The sequence below is a fragment of the Lissotriton helveticus genome, chromosome 4_1 (genome assembly GCF_964261635.1).
Source record: "Lissotriton helveticus chromosome 4_1, aLisHel1.1, whole genome shotgun sequence".
NCBI lineage: Eukaryota > Metazoa > Chordata > Amphibia > Caudata > Salamandridae > Lissotriton > Lissotriton helveticus.
The window spans coordinates 1648669762-1648696801 of record NC_136063.1 but is presented as its reverse complement, the minus strand read 5'-3'; the positions used below and the strand labels follow the sequence as shown (position 1 = coordinate 1648696801).

The window sequence follows — 27040 nt, the reverse complement described above, 5'->3', positions numbered from 1 at the left end:
GAGAGCATCTATCTATATTATACTGACCCTGAGGGTAGTGTGAAAGTCAATGGCACATTATTCCAAAGGTTTCAAAACCGGAGTTGTACCGGACAAGGTTGCCCTCTGTCTCCATACCTTTTTACCCTTGTGGCCAAGCCACTAGCAAAATGGGTCAGACTTGATGCTCAACTAAGGGGGCTGAGGTGAAAAGATAAAACGGAGGATTGCATATCCTTATACGCAAATGATGTCCTCATATTTATGCAGAGACCGAAGGCCTCCATCCCCCGACTGATACACATGCTACTGGTCTATTAGGATTCATTAGGACTCAGGGTGAACTGGGGGTAATCACGACTGATCCCCTTGACCACTCCTCCCACCAGAGAATGATACAAACACCCTGGTATTCGACAGTTAGAGGGCTCATTCATTTATTTGATGATACATGTTTCAAAGAATCCAGGTGCCTGCTGGGAGTTAAACATAGCATCTGTCAAAAACAAGGAAAGAGACCACATGTCATGCTGGAGTTCACTCCCACTCAATCACCTAGGATGCATTGCGCTATTCAAAATGATCATGCTACCCTAACTATTATATATATTCCAAAACTGCCCACACAAGATACTGCCCAGATGGTTAAGTAAACTGCAATACAATCTCAATAGCTATGCCTGGCGTGACTTCCCTCCAAGGGTAAAACACACAGGAGGAGGATGGACGGAATGTTGCACAATGGCAAAACATTTACCCCCAGTCACAGATCTGGGTTTAATCCATCGTTATTTTGCTCACCAAGCCACCCCAGTTCAGACATGGCCATATGCAAATCAGTCTTGACCCTGTGCCTTATGGGAACAGTCCAGACCGAACCGACAAGCCATGTCTTTCCTGGACCGGAATCAAGCATCCTAGGACCGGTTTCTGGCTATCAGCCTTCATCAGCCAGGATAGCTTGACTCCAGTGGCGTAGTGAGCACGGGACCCACGTCTGGGCATACCCTTCCCACATAGGGTGAACAGCAAAACACACAAGATAATGGACGGAATGTTGCCCAATGGCAAAACATTCAGCCCCAGTCACAGATCTGGGTTTAATCCATTGTTATTTTGCTCACCAAGCCACCCCAGTTCGGACATAGCCATATGCAAATCAGTCTTGACCCTGTGCCTCATGGGAACAGTCCAGACCGAACTGATAAGCCATGTCTTCCCTGGACCAGAATCAATATGACCGGTTTCTGGCTATCAGCCTTCATCAGCCAGGATAGCTTGACTCCAGTGGCGTAGTGAGCACGGGGCCCACTTCTGGGCATACCCTTCACACATAGGGTGAACAGCAAAACACACAAGATGATGGACGGAATGTTGCACAATGGCAAAACATTCACCCGTAGTCACAGATCTGGGTTTAATCCATCGTTATTTTGCTCACCAAGCCACCCCAGTTCAGACATGGCCATATGCAAATCAGTATTGACCCTGTGCCTCATGGGAACAGTCCAGACCGAACTGACAAGCCATGTCTTCCCTGGACCGGAATCAAGCATCCTAGGACCGGTTTCTGGCTATCAGCCTTCATCAGCCAGGATAGCTTGACTCCAGTGGCGTAGTGAGCACGGGACCCACATCTGGGCATACCCTTCACACATAGGGTGAACAGCAAAACACACAAGATGATGGACGGAATGTTGCACAATGGCAAAACATTCACCCCTAGTCACAGATCTGGGTTTAATCCATCGTTATTTTGCTCACCAAGCCACCCCAGTTCAGACATGGCCATATGCAAATCAGTCTTGAACCGGTTCCTCATGGGAACAGTCCAGACCAAACTGACAAGCCATGTCTTCCCTGGACCGGAATCAAGCATCCTAGGACCGGTTTCTGGCTATCAGCCTTCATCAGCCAGGATAGCTTGACTCCAGTGGCGTAGTGAGCACGGGACCAATGTCTGGGCATACCCTTCCCACATAGGGTGAACAGCAAAACACACAAGATGATGGACGGAATGTGGCACAATGGCAAAACATTCACCCCTAGTCACAGATCTGGGTTTAATCCATCGTTATTTTGCTCACCAAGCCACCCCAGTTCAGACATGGCCATATGCAAATTAGTCTTGACCATGTGCCTCATGGGAACAGTCCAGACCGAACTGACAAGCCATGTCTTCCCTGGACCGGAATCAAGCATCCTAGGACCGGTTTCTGGCTATCAGCCTTTATCAGCCAGGATAGCTTGACTCCTGTGGCGTAGTGAGCACGGGACCCACGTCTGGGCATACCCTTCCCACATAGGGTGAACAGCAAAACACGCAAGATGATGGACGGAATGTTGCACAATGGCAAAACATTCACCCCCAGTCACAGATCTGGGTTTAATCCATCGTTATTTTGCTCACCAAGCCACCCCAGTTCAGACATGGCCATATGCAAATCAGCCTTGACCCTGTGCCTCACGGGAACAGTCCAGACCGAACTGACAAGCCATGTCTTTCCAGGACCGGAATAAAGCATCCTAGGACCTGTTTCAGGCTATCAGCCTTCATCAGCCAGGATAGCTTGACTACAGTGGCGTAGTGAGCACGGGACCCACGTCTGGGCATACCCTTCCCACATAGGGTGACCAGCAAAACACACAAGGGTGGCACACATCAAGTGTGTTCAGTGACAATTGGATTGAGGACTATGGGCAGTGGATATATAGATTTATTACTGGGAAGCATAAATGGTTTCCATAAATAACTGGTTATTCAGTGACAGAGGAGATCTGGTCTTCAGACTGGAGGAGCTGGAATTCCAGAATTATGTCCCATGATCCTGGCTCCATGACACAAAAATTCCTTCACATGTACCCTCAATCATGGCTATCCCTGTTGAGTGTTGGCACAGGGACTTGAAACGGATGGGTTGTAGTAAGAAATCACTAGGGAGACACCATTATGGCAGGGAAACAGTCTTGCACAGACTAGCGCCTGCAAGGGTTTCAAAAATGAGACAAGATAGGCATCTCTAAAGTAGGGGACTCCAGAATATTACCCACATCAATCACAATTCTTTTAATATTTACAACTGAGGCATGCCCTGGAACAAGTAGAGAAGTGTGGAGTGGAGAAGTGTGGTTCAATGGTTAGAGCTTCAGAGTGGAGAAGTGTGGCTCAATGGTTAGAGCGGCAGACCCCGATGCAGAGGGCTGGTCCGGGACCAGGGTTCAATACCCGCCTCGGCGGGTCCTGGGTTCAATTTCCTCGGACCTGATACTTCTAGTCTCGGTGCCTATTCTAATCATGGGTCCCACTCTGCAACCCTGGGCAATAGCTTGCTTATTCTCCACAACGGCCCCAACAGCGCTGGGATGCCTGGCTTCAACCTTGGGGATGCCCAGGAGTGGACATTTCACAGGGATAAAGCCAGGAAGGGTTCCTAAGCGGTATACGGACAGCGCCGGGACACATCGGGTGAGGTAGCTGTGCACTTTACAAATGCCCTCATTTCATTTCATTTCATTTCAAGTAGGGAATTAGTCCCCTTCACTCCCTGAATATAACACCCTGGAACCCAAATTCATGATGCTGGAAATCGGCAGCAAAGATATTTCCCAACTATAAAAACCCCTTGTGAATAACACGCCCAATACCATGCCTACCCTGAGAGACAAATGGGCCATTGACATTGGGGAGTTGGCTTAGAAAGACTGACTATAAGCCATAATGGCAGTTACACGCTTGGTGATTCCAGTGCTCCTCAGACTCATCCAGCTCAAATTCCATCACAGGGTCTAATATACATCTCCTAAGTTATGTCAGATGGTGAGAGCCCTGACATCCCAAGTGCTTCAGACATGGAGCCCCCATTTTAATAGCATGTGGCTGCCTCTATAAACAAGCCAGGATATGGGATTCCTAGATTGGTCACCTCCAGAACTTAGGCAGAAGGGGCAGAGCTGGAGTTGAGCCATGGGAGAACAGGGTATACTGATGAAGAGCAAGCCACTCTTGGAGGTGGTGGGGAAATTAAATGGGTTGAAATATGGTCATGTTATATTGTCCTGAAACAGACTATATCCATGATGCCACAAAGTGTAATGCAAATGTGTACTGTACCGTTTACCTGGTTTTGTTATCATGAAACAATAAAAATAATTTAAATACAAAAAATTCTTCACTCAATTCTTGGTAACAAGGAAGCTGATAAATGGCACACTAATAACCGGCAAAATGCACTCTCCTTCAAGGACCCTTGAGGTATAATTTTCACTTGCTGCTCAAGAAATCGTACAGGTAGACTGACATCAATTAGAACTGTCCTGGAAACTCAATCAATATAAGAATTATTTGAAATTAACCTGGGCATACTCAGAACCACCTTGAACTAAGTAGCATCAAAACAGATCAAAATTAATTTTCTCTTGATGATTCCCAAAATAAATCAGAGAAATTATATGTGTATAAAACCTCACTAAAACTGAGGATAAGGTAAACACATCCACTTTCTTAACATCCTAAGGCATCATTTTCTTATTTAATGGAATTTGTGTAGCTTGTGAAAGCATAATAGTTCTATAATTCCCAGAATATCCAGAATCGAAAAGTCCCAAAACCACCTTGAACAGGGATTCTGACAAAATAATTTCATAGAAAATATCATGTGGACCACAGCTGACTGTGCAATATTTATAACCCATTTGAGAACTGACTTAGGGCCTGGTTTTGAGCTTGGTGGTTGCCTGCGTCTGTAAGGGAGATAGAGGTATTTACTTTCACCACATTGGCTAGAATATTTCCCACCATAGTTTGAGATCTGTGGGGCATATTATCAAGGGCGGCGTTAAAATTTATCGCCGCTTTAGCGGCAGAAAACTGCCTCTAAAGCGGCGATAAGGGGCTTGATAATATGCCCTTGTGAATTCCCATAGAAGCCCATGTTCTGGTGTGAACCTGGGCTTCTATGGGAATTCTCCACGGCATATTATCAAGTCCATTATCGCCGCTTTAGCAACAGTTTTCTGCCGCTAAAGCGACGATAATTTTATCGCCGTTCTTGATAATATGCCCCTCTATCCTTTCAGAGGAGCCACCACCACAGTGACTTCTCTGAAAAGCACTGAAAGTTTGGTGGGTGGCCAATATGTTTCATACGGCCACTTAGCAAACTTTTTTGTTTTTCAAAAACAAACTCCCAAACCAAGAGTTCATTTTCTGAAAAACTAAATGCTAATGACCCTGGCTCCCAGGGATTCCTTCCCCCAAAGTGTGGGGATAATGTTATTTTTTATCGTTTTGGAACATCAAGGCTTTATCAGGCAGTGCAGAACAGAAAGAATCCACCAGACTGCGTGCTCTAAATAGAGAGGACAGTCTGGTGTAAAAAAATGAGCTCCAACTCCATCAGGTTGTCACTGTAGTGTTTACACTAGCAGAACCAGCGTGGAGACCGCCATCAGAAACATGGCAGTCCGCCGAACTCTAACCAGAGTGGATGCAACATCAATTTGGCAGGCAGAGTACTATGCCATGTTTGGGCCGAATAACCTGTACACCAAACTCTAAATCAGGCCTTTAATTTCTTCGCTCAACAAGTTAACTCCTTTCGTTGAAAAATGTAGTTTTCCACTTTTAGTCCATGGAATCAATCGAATACTCAAATTGACCGCATTGCCACTTGAATATGACAGGACAGGGAACGTGACTTGCATAATTCTTCTCAGTCTTCAACAAATTACCTATCTCCTGCTTATATAGAGGCTAAATCCAATTGAAGTGTTTTACTGTCTGATTTAGAAAAGCTGACTCCGTGGTGTAATTTGTTGAAGACTTCCAAGATATGAGACAGAGTTTTGTTCGAATACATTGCTCAGGTTGGAGGAAAACATTGTGTAGCTAATCTGTCAATTTGCCCTAGCCTTGTGCACAGCGACCAATGTCTGTGTTTTTCCCAATGACCAAAGAGGCTAAACTATGAGGGCTAGTGGATTAAGAGGGGAATATGAAATGGGCTAAGAGAAAAAACAAAGACCGAGGATTACACACCTTACCTCATCACTTCTGGAATTAAGGAGATCCACAGCTTGTCATTGAGCTATACAAGATAAAGAAATGTCTTAAGTTATGTGGGACAGACATGTTAAACATACTTATAATTGTAAATAGATTACCATAGCTACACCTCTTTATAACTAACTCTCTGTGCCTCGATAGTGTTAGATATTGGGTTTCTAGTTGGCAGAGGTATGCACACTGTCCAAGCAGGAATTACAATCCCAGGGAGGGTAAGTGTAGAACACACTAAAAGTTTACCTGTGCTCACTCTCTGGTAACTTGGCAAAGAGCAGTCAGGCTAAACTAAAGATTCAATAGGTAAAGTATTTGTGCGCACACACACAACCACACAGACACACAGACACACACACACACACACAACACACACAGTAATACAGTGAAAACACCACAAAAGTACTCCACGCCAGGTTAGAAAAATAGCCAATATTGATCAGAGTAAAACAAGAACAAAAGTATAAAAATCCAATATACACAAGGAGAGATATGAATCTTGCAAGATTAACCAAAAATGCAATACTTAGAAATCAGTAGCTCCAACTGATGCTATCTGTTTGCACTTGACCGGCAAGCCGAAAGTTTAGTCTGACCATGAAGGAGTACAGGCTGGATTCAGGAGTCACGCAGACCCGCTGACAGTCGCTTAGAAGCATTGAGGATCGCAGATGATGAATTGTGCAAAGGAGGGGATACAATGTTCTCAAAGGTGATGCATTGTTTCCATAGCCAGGCAACCTCCTGGATGTCAAAAAGAGATATGCATCCTACTGATGCATCGTCTTTGTACCACTGGCTGTAGCGATGTGTGCAGCACAGGGTGATGCAGAGGGGCTGCATCTGCAAATCCGGCGCTGCATTGAAGATTGTGGGTGATAAGTCACGCAGTCAGTGAGCAGTGTCTGTGGCTTCAGTGCAGGCAGTAGCAATGTGTCGACATCGTACAAAAATGCACTGGTTAAGATCTGCGCAACATCATTAATGAGTTTGTTTCTTGGGTTCCATCACCAAACTCTCCCTTCTAAGGGCCCAGGACTAGTTTTGTCACCACTTGGCAGGGTAGGACTTACAGCACAGGACCCCAGGTCCTGGTAGCAAGATGCAGGGAAAGCCCTTGATATCCCTGAGGCGGATCACTGACTAAATATCGAGGGACAAAATATAGACTACCCGAAATATAGGTTCCAAAATATAGACAGACAAAATATCGAATTCCTATCTACAAACAGGTAAGTACCAAAATATCGACCCCAAAATATCGTTTATATATATATATATACATTATAAAAATATCGAAGTTCTTAAAATTAATGTAAAATTAAAAAAATATTAAAAATAAATAGCTAGAAATATACTTAAAAATACTTAAATTACCTTAAAATTATTAAATAACTAATTTAACTTACATAAAAAAATACAATCATATCTGTTAAAACATATATATATATATATTCACTGAAAAAACCATAGGTTATAGACCATATATAGTTAGGAATTAGCATTTACAAAACCTTGAAAATTCACTGAAAAAACCATAGGTTATAGACCATATATAGTTAGGAATTAGCATTTAAAAAACCTTATTTTACTCACACAAAACCATTGAAATTCCATATATAGTTAGTTGTACTAACTATATATATCGCGCACCCGCAATCCACTGCTGATGATGTCACATATTACATCATTCATGACATGGTCAGTGACATCACTGATGACATCACTGATGACATCTCAAATGACATCACTGATGACATCACTGATGACATCACTGATGATAACATCCAGTGACTGTATGTTTCTGTAAAGTTAAAATATGTCTTATATATTGAAGAATGAGTGGATGTATAAGTGTCTGGATGATGTATTTAGTAGGTGCATGACTGACTGTATAAGTGAGGGATTAAATGTGTCTCACTGAGTGCATGGGTTAGTGACTAAACTATTTTAAATTGTGCACCATTGTGTCTGTTGTTTTGTAATCTGATGCAATTGTTGATCATTAGCTAACTATATGGGTTATTGATTAGTTGGCCAAGTATTTGTATGGGAGACTGAGTGTGTGTGTGGGTGTCTGGGAGGTGAATGACTCTGTGCATAGATGTGTGAGCAGTTGATTCACTAGATGTATGGCTTCAAAAGTGCATGTGGAAACAGCTGTATGGGCGGTTTACTGTGTGCATGAGTGTATTGGTGAGTGAATGGATATCTCAGTGCTACATGTCAAAGTAAGTACATATGTAAAACACAGTACATGTGGTAGTTGACATATATAAATAACTGTGCATAAGAGCCAGTGAATGTGTGAGTGGCTGTATGGATTATTGTGAACTTGTATAGAGTAAATATGTGTTATTATATGTTTCAATAAGTAAGGTGTGTTTAACTATATAGTTGAGGAAATGGAGGTGTGATTGATTCGTTGCAAGACTGTGAGTGTCTGTTTACACTGAGTGTATCTAAGGTTATATTAGAGTCTGAAGAGGTTCATCGTATCATCACATGAATGATGTCATGAGTAATGTCAAATGAGATGTCATCAGTGATGTCATCAGTGATGTCATTTGAGATGTCATCAGTGATGTCATCAGTGATGTCACTGACCATGTCATGAATGATGTAATATGTGACATCATCAGCAGTGGATTGCGGGTGCGCGATATATATAGTTAGTACAACTAACTATATATGGAATTTCAATGGTTTTGTGTGAGTAAAATAAGGTTTTTTAAATGCTAATTCCTAACTATATATGGTCTATAACCTATGGTTTTTTCAGTGAATTTTCAAGGTTTTGTAAATGCTAATTCCTAACTATATATGGTCTATAACCTATGGTTTTTTCAGTGAATTTCATTGGCTTTTTAAAAGCTAATATCTGTAGCTGTAAAATGTATTCTTCTTTAAATCCAAACATATATTTTATATGTTTATTAATAATTTTTTTTTTAATACTTTTTTTTTGTAAGCTCCCGGGGCGCGGACAGGTGAACGCACGGGTAAGCGCAATCTTGCGGCGCGCCCCGGGGCGCGTACAAATACGCATCCCGGAAGCGCTATTGCCGCGAACGAAAACAACATCGTGACGTATCGCGTAGCCGCCACGCCTTGCGTCATAAGACACGTATCGCGTAGCCGCGAGATGCGTCTTATGACGCACCGCGTAAGCGCACCCGGAAGCGCATACGATCGCACAACGTAAGCGCCCCGATGCGCTTACGATACACGCCCGGGGCGCGCCCCGGGGCGCGTAGCGTAAGCGCGTCAAACCATGTGACTTTAAAATAACACTTTTCATTGGTGCAGAACTTTTTATTTTCCAAATTGTGTGAAACCCACCCATTTCTCTCACTATTGCTTTGTACTTGGAGAGAGCAAGAGCTGTTCTGTCTACTCTATCTCCTACTTTTCTGATCTCCAGCAATGGCTGCAAGAGAGTCATCCAGCAGTGATTCAGATGGATTTTTAGATGAGGACCCTCCTCAGCAAAAGAAAAAAACCCATTTCATCTGGAAATTTTACGACATCCCTGAAGGACAGAAAAAAGTAAACGCTCCCAAAGTAACCTGCAAAATATGTGGGAGTAGTTTATCCAGAGGCAATCCTCTGAAAAAATATAGTTTTGGGAATGCTAATTTGATCAGGCATGTGAAAAGAAGACACCCTAACAACTTTGCCAGGGAGAGTGTCAGAGAGCTGGTCCGGAATGTACCAACAGATGGCGGCAGCACCTCCACTGGTGGAGCAACACCTTCGGGACCACCCCGTGGAAGAATGGTCCCTAACATTCAGCCGGTGTTTGCAGGCATCACATTTTTGTGCACGGAGTGTGACGAACTGTTCTGCTATGGGGAGCAGAGTGTTGAACTGATTGCCCTAAAGAAGCAGCAACACCGCTGCTCTGCCAGTCCCTAAATTTTCAAATTTTTTTGCTCCTATTGAGCAGTTTTGCAATCCCTGTTTTTGTTTTTCCCTTGACAAAAATCCCAAAAAAATATAAAATTGTTTTAAAAAGTCTAAAAAAAATATAAAACAACAAAAACAAAAAAAATATATAAAACAACAAAATAAAAATAAAAAGTTCTTTTCAGAACTACCTCCAATTTATAAAAAGAAGCTTTTTTTTTTTTTTTAAAAGTCTGTCATTTTTAATCTCCATGGTACGCTCCCCCGTAAGCTCCCCGGTGCGCGTACCGGGCGCTCCCCCCCGCGAAAATCGATTTTTTAAAAAAAAAAATGTTCACCCGCGGGAGCCTTTTATGGCCCCCACATCAAAAGTAGGGGGTCAGGGGGGTGTACCCTGCCCCCTTTTGCTAATTTCCCCCCTTTGATTCTTGCCACCTCTTGTGTCTCAATCCCACCGAGACACAAGATGGCGGCCGCTGCGGACTGTTTCGAATGTTTACAGACACCCGAGAACCAATCAGCTTGCCGTGCGCAAGTCGCGTGGCGCGCCTGAAGCGCTCCCCGGTACGCGTACCGGGCGCGGCTCTAGATATATATCTTTTTTTAAACCTAATTTACTCAAAATTCACAGGACCACATATCTTGAGACCTAGCAAAGGCACATCGGGCAAACAATATCTACAATTTTGCCAAGTTTCGTGGAAATCCATTCAGCCGTTCGGGCTAAAAGTGAGGCCAACCGCCCTATGGAAAACTCAATGTTAAAAACACGTTTTGGGACCCCCCTTTTTTCTCGGCCCCCCCTTCACGAAACCCCCCCAAATTTTCGGGGGCTGCTCAGAAACAAAATGTTCCATTTTCCTGAAAATTTCAGCCAATTCCATCCACAAACGCCAAAGTTATTAGACATAGAATTTTCAAAAATCCCATAGAGAAAAAATCCTAACTATATATACCTACTGGCGACCGCCAGTAGGTAATATTACCATAATATTAATAAAAAATACACAATTTTATTACCGTAGGATAGCAGAGGTGTAAAAATTACTATTCCTACTCCTGGAAGTGCAACAGTAGGGAAAGCGTTGGATAGCGTAGGGGTAAAAATTACTATTCCCACTCCAAAGCGTGCAACAGTAGGGAAAGCATTGGATAGCGTAGGGGTAAAAATTACTATTCCCACTCCAGAGAGTGCAACAGTAGGGAAAGCGTTGGACAGCGTAGGGGTAAAATTTACTATTCCCACTCCAGAGAGTGCAACAGTAGGGAAAGCGTTGGATAGCGTAGTGGTAAAAATTACTATTCCTACTCCAGAGAGTGCAACAGTAGGGAAAGCGTTGGATAGCATAGGATTACATTTTACTACTCCACTCTAGTGAAAATAAATTAATATAATTCACATAATTATCAATTAATCAATTAATAAAAATTAATTATCAATTAAGAATTAATTATTTATCAATTAAACTTTAATTAACAATTTGTTCAAAATAAATACCAATAAATTAATTAACATATTTAATTATTTATCATTAAATTCCTTCCCACCCTATTCCCCTATAAACCTATAACCTGCTACAGAAAATAAATTAATATTTATTCACATAATTATCAATTAATCAATTAATAAAAAATAATCATTTAAGAATTAATTAATTACCAATTATAAATGAATTAACAACATAATCAAAATAAATACCAATTAATTAATTAACATATTTAATTAATGATAATTAAATCACTTCCCACCCTATTCCCCTATAAACCCACAACCCGCTACAGAAAACAAATAAATTTAATTCTCAATTAATCAATTAATACAAAATAATTATCAATTGAGAATTAATTAATTACCAATTAAAAATTAATTAAATATTAATTCTAAATAAATACCAATTAATTAACTAACATATTTAATTAATTATAATTAAATTACTTACCACCCTATTCCCCTATAAACCCACAACCCGCTACAGAATTAAATTACACAATAATTAAATAACATAAAATTAATTACTTAAAATAAATTACAAAAATATATACACTTTTCACACATATACTAACATAAAAAACACTTTAAAAAATTCGATATTATTAAAAATTCTATATTTTTAATAAACTATATTATGTACTTCGATATTTTGACTGTCTATATTTTTAAAATCGATATTACATTACTTACCTTCAAAACGATATTTTTGATGTCTATATTCTGTCCATCCGATATTTTGTCCATTCTATATTTTGGACTCGATATTTTGGTTTGTCTATATTTTGGAATCGATATTTTGACCATTTACCCCTTGAGGCTTCAGAAAACAGGAGGCAAGCCAACAAGCCATTGGAGAAACTTTAGAGTTGCAGGGTGTAGAGAGTCAAGTCTAGTCCTCTCACGTATAGGCAAGAAGGAGCAGGCCAACACAGCAAAGCAAGCAGCAAAGTGGCAGTCCCTCCTGGCAGCACAACCGTTAGAATTTCCTCAGTTCCTGAAGTGCTCTAAGAACATGGTGTCAGAGGTCAGTAACTTATACCCATTTTAGCCTAAGAAATAGGGAGAATTCAAAGAAAGATCTTTGTAGTGCACAAGACCTTGCCCTTCTCTTCCCAGGCTCCAGTCTCCCTACAGGGTGGTATGCAGCCCTTTGTGTGGGGACAGACATTGTTGTTTTCAGGTGCAAGTGTCAGCTCATCTCTATCATAATGTGATGGCACTCCTTAGCTTTGTGTGTGACTGTGTAGAGGGAATGCACAAAGCCCAACTGTCACCTAACCCAGACGTGCAGTCATGAGACAGGCAGAAGGCACAGAAGGATTTAAGTAAGAAAATGCCATCTTTCTAAAAGGTTAGGTCCAAACTCTGGTAGCGTGGTGGGCAAAAAAAAAAACAATAGACTAAGGCCAGATCTCTCCACTGGGGGTGAGTGTTTGACGTTGTTCAGAATTTCTTCTATTCATTTTTCTGTTTGCATTTGTTATCCCAAGTGGGACGGAGATGACCTGACATGGGTCCCATGCTCACCATGCAAATGGATTCAAACTATCCTGGCTCATGAGAGGTGATACCCAAAAACTGGTCCTATGTCAGGTTCAAGATCCTCAGGAACATTACCTCCCTCAAAGGCCCACATTGTGGCAGCTCCAGCTCTGTGTTGTTATCATTCGAGTAACAGAGAGACCAAATGGGGGGAAGAGAATAGGGAAGATATGGCTGGGAGGGAAACCTGTGAAAACAAATATAACTTAAAAGAAAAAGCCCAAAGAATGAGCAAGAATCATGTGCGAGGGGAGTGGCAGGCAACATGGCTGGTTAGCTGCGTTTGCCGGAGCTCTGGCAGCCCATTTGAAATCCTGTTTTATATTCTGCCTTCTAATCCAGCGCTAGCAAGCAGTGCCACTTACTGTTTGCGCTAAACTAACTGTGTAACGACTGATAAAAGACAAAACAACAGCCCCGGAGAAGCTCTTGCAGCACAGGACGGAGCAACACATCGCACACCCAAAATGGCGGAATAAACGTCACTACCTCAGTGCAGGACACTCCGAGAGACGGGCGGATAACCGGCATTCACTAAAGAAGGGGTCCCTGTTGATCCAATGGGTTGTGACAGCTGAGGAGAGTGAGACGAGGTGCCCCAGGGACCGCATGGGTGAGAGAAGCTGTGCACTGGCAAGTCCTCCGGCGATGGCGGCCTACCGGAGATATTGGACGAGTGACCAAAGCAGAGACCATGAGGGAGGTTGCACTTGATCTCGATCCCTGCTGTATAGGCGGCCGACGTCTCTGCCACCCCTAGTGCATGTTGTGAGCGAGAAAAGCTGCTGCCCCAAGTGAAGTGGCTGGTGCTCGATTAGACACACAGGCACGAGTGGCTGTCGGGTCATGAGATACCTAGGCTGCAGAGGGCATATCGAATACTAGCGGAGCGGGAGGTGAAACCCCAGCTGCAGGCCTCACAACACCGACTTTATAAAACTGAAGACAAAGCCAGGAAACTGCTTGCTTGGCTGGATAAGAAGAAATGGGTGTTGAGATGGGTCGCCATGATATGTGACAAGGAGGAGACACACACCATGGCACCCGCCATAGCGGGTGCCTTTGCCAGAGACTATGCAGAGCTTCATAATGCCAGACCACTTGCAAACGATGCCCAAATCAGTAGTTATCTTCACCCAATTGATACTCCTACCCTCACTCGGGAAAAGCTAAAGGAACTTGAAAAAGATATCTCCCTGACAAGAGTCATGAACGCAACTAGTAGGCAAAAACTGGGAAAACCCTAGGTCCGAACTGAATCCAGGTGGAATTTTTCAAATGCAACGCTAACCTATTAGGCCCACATCTTTTAAATATGTACCTTGCAGCACAAGTTGAAAAAACACTCCTGCCAGATCTCTGTAATGCTACAGTGGTGGTGATCCACAAGCTGGGAAAACCCCCACAGACTGTGGTTTATATTGAACTACATCGATACTTAACATAGAAACAAAGATCCTGGCCTCTATCTTGGCAGCTCGCCTACTTCCTGTAATCACATCTCTTATTCACTGTGACCAATCCTCCTTCATGCCTAAACGAGCTACGCGCTTCAACCTCTTTCGTCTCGCCAACTGGTTAGATACGGTGAAAGGTAGATCCACCCCACATGATTTTCTCTCATTATATGCCGAAAGGCCTTTGATGCCGTCCAATGGCCATCCATGGGACAAGCCTTGTTAAAGTTGTGATTTGGTCCCATTTTCATGGCCTGGGTAGAGTTACTATACACCACCCCGAAAGCCAGACTGCGAGTTAATGATGTGCTATTGACCGCCTTCCCAATACAAAGAGGCCCTAGACAGGGTTGCCCTCTATCTCCTCTATTGTTCACTCTGGTATTAGAACCACTGACATGATTGATTAGGGTGCACCTTGAAATGTGCGGGTTCAGTGATGAGACAGGGCTCCTCCGGGATGAACGGATATCAGTCTACGCTGATGACATACTGCTGTACGTCACCACCCCTGACAAGACACTTCCCCTGACCCTACAACAGTTTGAAGCGTACAGCAGACATGCAGGGGGACAAATCCAGCCTCTAAGTGGTTGTGGAGGACTCTGGACACCCAGGGACTTCTGAGATGCCTTAGAGTAGTCCAGGAGGAGTTTCATTATCTAGGCCTATATATAACTACCAATAAAATGGCGAACCTTAACCAGAACATCAAGTGGGCCCTAGCAGAATTCTGCGAAGATGTGTAAAGGTGGAGATGACTACCTTTGATGCTTCTGGGCAGGGCAGCCATGTATTAAGTGATTACACTCCCAAAACTACTCTACATATTGCAAAATACATATTGTAGATTGCCAGAGACAATTTTTACAATGATTAATGAGGAACTACGCACTCTTCTGTGGGACGGGGCCACCCGAGAGTGAAACTGAAGACACTACAGTGTAGTCAGTATAATGGGGGAATAGCCCTACCCGACATACAGTCCTGCTACAGGGCAGCACACCTGGTGATAATTAATGATGGGGACACATACTGGGAGGACACGCAACCTATGTATGCCCTGGAAAGGCTTCAATTCCAGAAGCATACATATATCCACTACATTTATGGGGGTGCAGGATTCTATTGATTATTACCAGCCACCCAATGATCAATAGAGGCCTGGAAGGGGCAGAACGACAAATGCAATGGGATAAGAAGCTAGAGAGGGAGACTCCACTCTGGGAAGGCACAAGAATGTCAGAGATAAATAGGCTCCAAAGTTTTTGACACTGGGACACAGTCAGAATGTCCAGGTTTGGTGATATTTTAAAAGAAGGAGCCCTGATCCCTTTGTTTCATGCCCTAATCTGAGTACCAATTGAGTGACACCCAAATATTGAAATATCTCCAACTGAAACATGCCTGGAGGGCGGATAGTATAGATGCCACTGATGTCCCTGACTTTGTGCCCCTAGAACGTAGATTACTACAGAAGGAAATGTCCAGTAAAGCAGTCTCACGGATATACAGAAGTCCAATCAATAATATCCCAGACAATCTGAAATTCCTTAGATCCAAAAAGGAAAATACCACAGGATCATTCGAGGATATTGACTGGTAAGTGGCCTTAATGCACCCAAGGGAGGTGGCTAGCAAGTCATGACTCTGCTTGATACAGCTCAAAATCCTTCACAGGGTATATATTGACAGGGCACCCCTGCATACAATGGGAAGAGCAGAGACACCCGACTGCCTATGCTGCAAGACAGAACGGGGCACATTTACTCACTCACTTTGGGAATGTCAACATATTAAAACCTACTAGTCCCATCTACAAAGAGAGTTGAGCAAGATACTATGAGCACAACCCCCATGGATGCCAAGTACATTCAATTGGGGGTTCCCACTGAAATAGATCGCTTCCACAGTAAACTCTTATTATGTAACTTAGGGTTGGCAGTTGCAAAAAGAGACGTAGCCCAACAGTGGTGAGTCCCCAATCTCCCGACACTGGAAGAGTGGAGATCGAGCATGGATCATAAGGGGTGACATATAAGGCGAGAGAATTCCCCCAAAAGTTAATTAACATCTGGAACCTCTGTTTGAGCTATTACCGACTCGAGGTAGAGGAGGGGTGACGCCCACCCGCATACTGAGGTCTAGAGAATGTGAGGAGTGGATTGCCCTACCCACCCCCCAGAGAGCCCACATTACATGGAAGGTTTTCATATTGAGCACAGTCTAGTGATGGATAACTTGGTGTAACCTATATGCATATCATTACTGCCCAGACTCACTGTCATATGATCTTCCGATGTCATGTACTTAATATGCAATATGTGTATTACAATGTATTGGCTAACTCTGTGTTAATAAAAACAGTTTAAAAAAAAAAGAATCATATGGCTTTCCATATGGAAATTCTGAACGTCAACATTTACAGCTCAAGCAACCCAATGCCAACTAGGCATTCATTCCATGCAAATATAATATGGAACAATTTACAATGCCAAATACACCAAAGACAAGTACCCACACCCAAACCGATGATTGAGTCACTGGTGTGTACATAAACACAATGGCTACCCCAAAATTCACAGGGCAATGCATACATAAAAGAAATATACATTAATACAGTATTCCCTATACAAGTTTTAAAGAGAGCTAAATCACATTAGTACCTTCTAGAATACTTCAATGACATTTGGTCTCAAATAAACAATACACGCTTTCCTCTTCTTTAAACATATGGGAACAAGCAATACATAAACACTCAAGAAACATTAATTGAGCAAAGAAACCTCGCCTCCCCGTAAACAGTGTAACTGGTTGCCACCACCTGTAATGTTACAGATCTAGAAAGTATTGCCAGGACATAATAGCGCACAATGCTATTAGAAATACTTGTACAGGCAAGCGTAGTAGTGGAATTGTCCCAAGTTCATGGGAAAGCAGCTACACTGCACGGAAAGCACAAAGTAACCGCAAGGCTGCAGCCAATTGTACATCCGCTCGCACACTTAGCTGACAGATAGAGGAACAATCTCCAATGATCATACGTCCCAGGGCCAGCAGGAACGAACATGCAGAACCAACAATGATGCAAAGAGCCACAGCTCCACAATAGCAGAATCTTGCCTGCGTTCCATGGGGGTTTAAGTACCGGGCTGCTACTTGTGTCTTATTAAACTGGAATGCCTTCTCTTCTAGGTCAATGCAGCAACCATCTTAGAATGTTGTGAAGTTGTACAGCTCCACCACAGCCTTCCTTCCAAGACATGAGACTTTCTGCATAGCTGAGTCACAGGAATACACATACTAGACGTGAGAGGACTGCTGATTATAACATCCTAGGAAGCATGTGCGTGGAAGCTATAACTGCTGATCATAATATCCTAGGATGCTTGTTTCCGGTCCAGGGAGGACCTGACTTGGCAGTTCGGGCTGGACTGTTCCAATAGAGAGCAGAGCCAAGACTGATTTCAATATGGTTAGATCAAATCCGGGTGGCGTTGTGAACAAAGAAATTATGGATTTAGGCCCAGACTCTGTACTGGGGATAACTTCACTAGAAGATGTGTTTTTAAATTGTGAGTCCAGAGACACCAAACTTACTTTTCCTATCTTTTTTTCCAATTAAAAGTTACACTTGCAAAATGTTACAAGGCAGCTCCAAGTTTATCCCATGGGAGAGATAGGCTTGCAGTAGTGAAATACGAATTTAAGAGTATTTCCGTAACAAGACATGGAAAACTAAACGGTACATGTCATACCTTTTAAGTTCACTGCACCCTGCACATGGGCTTTCCAGGGCCTGCTCCAGGGGTGCCCTATGTGTAATTAAAAAGAAGGTTTGGGCCTGAGGAGTAGGTCAACTTGTCAGGTCGAAATGGCAGTTCAACCCTGCACACCCAGGCTCTGCAGTTCCAGCCCTGAGACATGTTTAAAGGGCTACTCGGGTGGGCGCACAATCAATGTTACAGGCCCACTGGTAGCATTTGATTTACAGGCCCTGTGCACATAATATGGACCTATAAGTAAATGAAATAGGCAAATCATGAAGAACCAAAATGCCGTTAAATTTTAGACACAGAGCACATGCACCTCCGCCCTGGTCAGCAGTGAAAAAGTGCATAGAGTCCTAAAGCCTGCAAAAACAAAGCCCAGCACACAGTCAAAAACAGGAGGTCTGAATGCAAAAGGTCAGGAGAAAGCACGCCAAAAGATGCCAGGTCTAACAGATAGGTAACTGGGAGTTCCTGAAAGCTAAATACAAGAGAAAGTAAATAGTTTGAAAAATACAGCTACACTCAGAAACCTTCCTATGTTTGAAAATATCCATCTCAGGCTGACCAATATGGTCTTTTGTGGATGATAAGCATATTTGCTCCTTCATTTCTGTAGAAGAATATACAATGTGCATCAATATATACAAACATGTGCAATGTCCTCTTTAGCATCTATTTTGTCCCTTCACAGGCTCCCTTTACAAGATATACTTCACAAGATTTAGGAGTAGGGTGAATTATAACCCACCTATTTGAGTTAAAAAAGTAATGTATGAGGAATAGTTAAAATTTTGTTTTAAATCAAACAAGACTTCCGGGATACTTGTCTATAATTCCAAATATCCATTGCACAATCGTTTAGGAAGCTCAGTGTCTTGGCACACGAGGTGCAACAACAATGAAGCAAATTCCCAACTCCAACAAAATTGTAGCTTGATTGCCTAGCAGGAATGCTGTGCACCATTAGAAAAGGTATACTTGAAGATCCAAGATTCGGACAGTGTCTCAAGGCACACAAGAGTTCATATCCTTCTTAGAGGTAGAATATCCCAAACGGTTAACCTCTAGGATTTCAGATAGCCACCTAGAAGAATTGGCGAGTTTCCAGCAGAGCCAAAATATGGTACCTGCATTGGCCGTTAGCTTTGAATTGTATGATAACATTATCCTGCAGGTGGTACAATATCTAAAGGTAGAGCTAAAGGCAAACAAGGGTAAGCAGAAACAGGCCCAGGCAGAGGTAAGGACAGGAACGCTTGGTTTGACAAAGACTGTAGACTCCGTAAAAGGTTCACAAAAGAAGAAAGGAAGGGCCATATTATCAAGAAAGGGCGGTACATTATCGCCGCTTTTATCGGCAGGAAACTGCCGCTAAAGCGGCGATAATGGCCTTGATAATATGCCCTTGTGAATTCCCATAGAAGCCCAGGTTAACCCCGGAACCTGGGCTTCTATGGGAATTCACAAGGGCATATTATCAGGCCCATTATCGCCGCTTTAGCGGCAGTTTCCTGCCGATAAAAGCGGCGATAATGTACCGCCCTTTCTTGATAATATGGCCCCAAGAACCTTGAGTAAAATTTGATTATGAGAAGGGTACAAATCTCGAGAACCCTAACAGAAAATAGAAAAAAACTGATAAATTACTAAAAAGGGCTCGTAACGAGGGGTATTGGAAACATGCTAGAAGCTATTTAAACACAAAACACAAAAAGGTTATGGCAGCTCGAGCAACTAGGCTGCAGAAAGTAGACGGCGCCTTAAGATGTGTATGGAGCAGACCTGGAGGAAGAATGCAGGATGGCATGGTCTGAAATAGAGGACGAGATGAAAGAACTATTCCCCCTACAAATATTAAAGATATCATAGGGGACTTGAAAGTAACCAGAGAGGCTGGGCCAGGAAATTTACCCGGCATAATAATTAAACCTAAAATTGATTGGTGTGCGATATTTTTAAATTGCGCATTTTGGGGGTTTCTTGTCTACTTGAGAGTTCCATGAAACGTGGAAGGGCTCAATTATTAGACCTTTACATAAGAAAAGTGATACAAAAACCCCCCAAAATTATAAACTGATCAGTCTACTTGAGTGGAAAAATTGTTTGCAAAGGTCATTTTAGGAAGCCTTAAGGAATGGGTCGAACTCCATAACATTGTTCCACCACAACATGGGGGATTCAAGGAAGGCCATTCAATGACAGACTACTGTTTTGTCTGTGATCATGTGCTAGGAAGGCAGTGGTACAAAGGGGTACATTGCTCTGTTGCTTCATCGACTTCTGTGCAGCATTCGATTCAGTCGATCGGACATGCCTATGGAAAACACTGGTTAAAATGAAAATCCCCCAAGTCTTCTAATAATAATACAGGGCTCAGTTGATTATTGACACAGATGGCAGATCAACCTGTAAAATTCTTTTTAGGAATGGGTGGGTTTTGCCCCCCTTGCTCTTCTCGTCATTGCGGACTTGTCAGCTTTGTTAGCTGAAGCAGAAGACCTCAGCCCAAAATGGATGGAACCCATATGGTATGCTTCCTATATGCCGACTACCTGGTCATAATGGATATGATGAAACAAGGCTTAGAAAACAAATTGAATTTATATTTATGGATTATTGAAATAAGAAAAAGCTTGTGATAAACATGGATAAGAACAAGGTTTTGGCAATTTGTAAAAAGATCATAAAAACTGAATGGCATTTGGAGTGTAATAAATTAGAAACTGGGAATAAATATAAGTATTTAGGTTTCTGGCTTGAAAAGAGCCTGACTTGGAAAGAACAAATTGAGTCCCTAAAAGAAAGACCTTTAGCATCAATAAGCGGCCAAAAATGAGAGAAGTCCTTACAACCAGTGTTGACTGCTTACATGGCCATGATTCCATTGAGGAGTTGAATTACTATGTGTAAGTGGTAAAATGAACTGGGAATACGAAGAGGGAACTTGCTTGAAAAGCTTGCTGACACTTCCGAGATCATCAATGAACAGGCGATTAGAATGGAAACAGAATTAACATCCTGGAGGCGACATCTGGATAGGGAAGAAGGGCTAAAGATCTTGTTGAAATGCAAAAATGAGATCCTGCATAGTGAGTTGAAGTGCGCCAAGAGTGCCAAAGAAATCTGGGCAAAGTATGCAAGATCCTGGGGCTAGTGTGCCTGAACCAGACTCAGCAGACAGGGATCACAAAGGGCACCCTACGTCATCTGGATAAGAGCAAAACCAGATAACAAGATATGCAGGATCTCCAGGATAAACCCTGTCTAAAATTCATGTTAACATCCCGGAAGAATGAAGATTTCTTTCCGTATATTGATACTCAACCAAATCCCAGACTAGGAGTGGAGATCTTAACAATAAGAATTGGAACAGACCCTGCCACATTAGTAGTAAAGCAAAGATCGCAATGCACGATAAGCAAGGAAAATGAGCTTGTGGGTTACAGGTAAAGTGTGACTGCCTGGCCTGCATATTCTTGTAGATAGCTTGAAGATGCAGGTACCTCGGAAGGCAGTCCTAACGCCACTCTTTCTCAAGTATGGTAGTATGAAAGGAGGCATGCTGTAATGTTGCTAACTGAAATGCGCGTTTTAGTTGTGACATGCGCCCTAGGGAGCTTTGCGGTAGCTGTCAAAAGCATTTTATTGGTTTTTAAATATCTTTATGAAACGAAGGAAATGTATGTCTAGGTGTGCAAAAGGTTTTTAATAACTTTCTTATGCTACCAGAAATTGGATACATGTGATTTTAATCGTCTTTTGCATGCAAGATGACGAATTTGCATATAATGTGATTTTAACTGTTTTCATATAAATTGATGCCTTTGTATAACATGTGGTTTTGTAATGTTTTAAGACCAAGATCAAAATCTGTGCGAGATTGGAGGAAACCTGAGAGTCTAGAGGAGACTGGAGTTGCTGCTGTGGTCTTGAGGAGAAGTAGGGAGATCGTTATTTTTTTTTAAAAAAACGTTGGCATTGTGTCCTGGACGAGGTCCTTGTAGATGTGTGGACATATGGAGCATTTGCATAGCCGACATGAGCCGATGAATATTCCTTTTCCCCACTGCTATCCAAAAATGGATATTTGCGATGCAAGTGTATTTTGGCTTTAAAGGTTGTTTCTAAGAACTGCTTTTTTTGCCTTGTTTTACTGTAAAAAAAGATATATAATGTCCACCAACACTACTGTTTTTGAAAAGCTCAAACAAACCATTGATATGTTTAAATTTTTTGGTAGCCCATTTCCTAATCCATGCATCACATTTGCTTCAATTGTATGCCATTTAAGCCAGTGAATTGTTTTCCTATTAACTCCATCAGCTTGATAATTATTTTTTGCATATTGCTCTTCTATAATGTTGTCTTGGGATTTTTTTATGTGTCACATGCTCATTTCTCTGAGGAAGACCGGTCTGCTCGTACCAAACTCCCAAGGCTGAGCTCAAACTCCCCATAGAAACTCAACGCAGGTATCAACAACAGTGCAGCATTTCTCATTACGGTATAGATAATTATAAATAGAGGTGTACAAAATTGCTACGTTGCTACGTTTTTTTTACAACACTCACAAAAGTCTATGAAAAACGTTGAAGCTTGAAAAGTTTGCAAAGGTTTTGACTTTTTCTCATAAGAATCATACTTTTTCTTATACTAATATAATTGATGACCTTATTTACCACTAACAAGATCTTTCTGCAATAATATATACTTCCTCTAAAACAAATAGGTCCGCATTACAAGTGGCTCATAAATTCCGATGGGCTAAGTGACAGGGTTTACGTGGCTCACTGGAGTTTTAATTTATGTGTGTTTCACAAAGAGATTACGGATGCTTACGTGTGAAACTCCATGGGAACATGGAGGGATCAGGGCGAAACAGCTATTTCTGCATTCTGTTCCCCAAAATGTCTTAATCCACGCTATTTCATCGACCCCAGAATTAATAGGACACCCTTAACAGTAATAATGCTTTGGGGAAATAACAGGGGTTTTAACTAGCTACTCATAATGAGAACTGAAGTGGTCTTCTGCATAATGTCATTGTGCATTGAAAACATCTTCTAATTGTAAACCTACCAAAATAATTTCTGCATACATTTTCTATCTTGACGAGATTTAATTAGAGGAAATGTTTTCATTCTACTTGATCAAAATAATCAAGCAGCGTACACAAAAAAACTTGCACAGTTGGTGGTAGACTAGGAAACTTTGCAAAGTGAAAATATATTTGAACTTTGGCAAGCATTCCAAAGGAAAAAATAACATAGGGCACCCAGCATAAAGTTCGTCAGGCACAACTGAGGCCAGGCGTCATACGACAGTTTGATAGTTCTTTAGCAGCAATAATGCAAAGTGTAATATGACAGTCTTACGTGCTGCGTTAACAGTGCCCCCGATATGGATCAAATGATGACACAAAAAGTACGGCTTCCCAATTCAGGCCCCAGTACTGTCCCGTCTTGGGTCAGCACGGGCCGGGAACTGAGCCGAAGCAATGGCTCGCGCAGCTGACTGAAGCGGAAGGCCGAGAGAGTGTCCCCTGGGCCCGCACCCCACCCCACCCCACCCCAGGTGTTGATCCACGTTGCCTAGGGGAGCGCGATCCCACTCTCCTCCCTGACGTCAGCGAATTGAGCCTTGATCCAGAACTCCGTCATGGGCTGCAGCGGACTCGGGCCGGCGGCTCAGTTCTTCTGTGGCTGCTGGTCCGGGTTGCTGCTGATTGACTCCGAGGGCCCCAATGACTTGGCCCTCACTTTGTCGGTCTCAGTCCACACCGAAACCTGCCCTCAGCACTGTGGAGACTTTACTTTTATTTGGTGCACACTCAAACCAGGCACTCCTCACCAGCACCGCAGGTTGCACTTCGACACGCACACTGTGCTTTCGAGACTCGCCTCTTCTCCGGTGTTCACGATGATGCAGCGCTTTTCACCAATACTCCGATTTGCATCTTAACACGCACCCTGCGTGTTCAAACCTCTCTTCTTCTCCTCGTGCACACGATGTCCAGCCGCTCTTCACCAATGCCCTGGCTGCACCACAACATGCACACTTGCATGTCTGAGTCTCACCTCTTCTCCCGGTGCACAGGATGTCCAGGTGCTCTTCCCTAACGCCCTGGCTACACCACAACACACACTCTTGCACGTCGGAGACTCACTTCTTCTTTTGGTGCCTACGAGGCCCTGGTGCTCTTCACCAACACCCGGGCTGCACCACGACACACTCCCAGTGCGTCGAGAATCATTCCTCCATTGGTGCACATAATGTCGAGGTGCTCCTCACCAACATCCTGGGTGCACCATAACACGCACACTGCGCATCCGAGTCATGCTTCTTCCTTTGGCCCAGGTGCTCTTCACCAACACCCGGGCTGCACCATAACACACTCCCAGCGCGTTCAAGTTTCACTTGAAACTCTAGGGGCCCAAGATCACAGGGCACAACTCGTGAAGGTCTCAGGCTAGACAGTTAATGAAACGGGACTACTTATAAAAAAGGTAGCAGGAGCATTTATATTGCTATGGTGAGCCCCTGCATATTTGGTAATCTAAATTTAGTCGAGCCAATAGTTTTGGACATTGTGAAAATGGATAACTATATGCTATTATTATAAAGTGAGTACAGTCACGATGTCACCTTCAAGAATCCCTAATAGAACAAATACATTTTATCCCTATTTATACAGGTTTGAGCATCGCCCTAATTTAAAAATAAAAAGAAGCTGCAGATGCAGGATTTTGAAGGCTGATTTAATAAGCCCCAAGTAACATTTTACGAATATCCAGGAGAGGGTTTATACGTGAATGAAATATTCTCCGCAAAGGGTAAGAGACATAAGCTAAACTGAGTAATGCCTAGATAATCTAGTGTGAGGATTCTTGCCACTAAAAGGATATATTTATGACTTTTACTACAGGGACAAATACCACAGGCAGCATTTCAAATTAAATGGGCTAATTTATAAACACCAGTATAGCTGCAGACTAAAGGTGGTTTAAAGGAAAGAACCCTTATGTGAGTATGTACAAAAGAATGGGAATTATTAGACTCTAACATTATTAGGGGATCTGTAAGTAAGAATTTCCCTTGATATTTCCAACAGATTCTAATAAAATTTTTGACCTGAAATCAATGGAGGCTTAAAAATCATAAAAGAATATATTTTTGGAACCTGAGTGACAAGTACTGATCCAAGAATGAGGGTAAGCCACTAGGTTGTACTATGTAAACAGGGGAAAATTAGAGATTAGGTACAGAAAAGTGCCCAGACCCTGTCAAAATATTAAGGCTAAATGACACAATAGGCAGGTTGAATTAATACGCATTAATGGCAGACTTTGTTTTCAAATAACTTAAGTGACATCTGCAAAATAGCCTCGCTTACAACGATATTAAAGAAAGAGCAGGACCATGCACATTGGGTTTATTTTACATGTGTCGTGGTTTAAGTTTATTCCTGACTTGATAGAGTTAGAGAATTAGTACACTGAACCAAAGATAGTAATATATATATATGTTAAACGAGCACACGTTTTATATGAGTCTAATTGTATGTATTCAATTTTTAGATATGTTGGATGAAGAATAGGTGTTTTTAACTTTGAAGTCCTGAGGAAGATGTTTTCCTAATTAAAGAGACACACCGAAATGCGTCGACACAAGGAGAAAGTTATTTCGTATTTTTATGTATTGTTTTTATAAAGAAGCAATGTAATACATTTCTATATGTGTTGTATTAGCTTGAAGAGTCTGTAGCATTGGACATATTATTGTAAAAATCATCCCATTGTAAAAAAATTGATATGCTGTTTTTTATTCTGATTTGTATCTGTATATGTTTTTAATTGCATCAAAAATGTGTTAAGAATTACAACAATATCTTTTGATGAAATAATAAAAGAAATTTACATTTTTACGTGTTCCAATATATATTTTTATAATTAAGATTTTATTTGGTTCAGTGTATATTGGATGTGATTGTCATATTATCATTGAAAAACACAGAAAGGAAAACTTTTTTTGTTATCTCAGGCTAGACAGAGCACACGCATCCACGGCGTATCTGAGAGTCTTCTCTAGAAACTTTTATGTTCCTGTGTTTCCAAAACAAGCAGCCAGCTTACCTCGGGCTCTTGGGGTTACAAGACACAGCACAAAGCACAACCTTCTTCAAGCAGGGGGACCCATCGCCTCCAAGCACAGTCCCAACAGCCTCTTCCTTAGTTAGAACAGCAAACTGCAGACCAGCCTCAGATCACCGACCGCCGCAATGCTAAAAATGCGGAAAGCGCCCGCCACTGTTGCGGGCGCATCCTAATCTGTAGGACGGGACCCCCGCCCTTATGGCGGGTGGTCCCATGCACTCAAGGATGACGTCATCCTAATGGACCCCTTAGTTTTGTGGCATTAACTATAAAATGATACATGATTACCAGACAAGGGATTCTCAGCTTTAGTGACTAATCCCTGAAAATGCAAGACTGTGTTCCACTGCTACCATGCCACCCTTCTGTAGATGCTTTCACCTATGCTGGAAAGCTCCTGAGAGGCCATCAGTCCAAGGGCACCCAATGCAATTTGCAATTAATAGCTGGTGTCTCATTAATGCTGTGCTCAGTAACAGGTGGGGCCTGATAATCCACATCAGTGTTTCATTAATATGACCAATTATAGGAGCTGTCCCGTAGACAGAAATTTCCCTGTCTCACATATCAGAGCTTGAAACCAGAGATCATTGACCACTTCCTTCGAATGTTGGCACTACCATATTAACCCTGCCCAAACTAGAACCATAATGACCTTTTTCGTATTGGATGGGTAC

General features: G+C 42.3%; 1 long non-coding RNA gene across 2 annotated transcripts in view; it reads left to right on the top strand.

The window, feature by feature from the left end:
• LOC144829298 (uncharacterized) overlaps positions 1–26097 on the top strand; it is a 38760-nt gene extending 12663 nt beyond the window's left edge. Inside the window, exons 2-3 of one of the 2 annotated variants that reach the window (XR_013610627.1) lie at positions 22067–25233; positions 25322–26097. This is a non-coding gene — a long non-coding RNA (uncharacterized LOC144829298). Of the gene's footprint in view, positions 1–22066 lie in introns of both variants that reach the window. The other variant, XR_013610628.1, reaches the window with a different exon arrangement.
• The last annotated feature ends 943 nt before the right edge of the window (positions 26098–27040 follow it).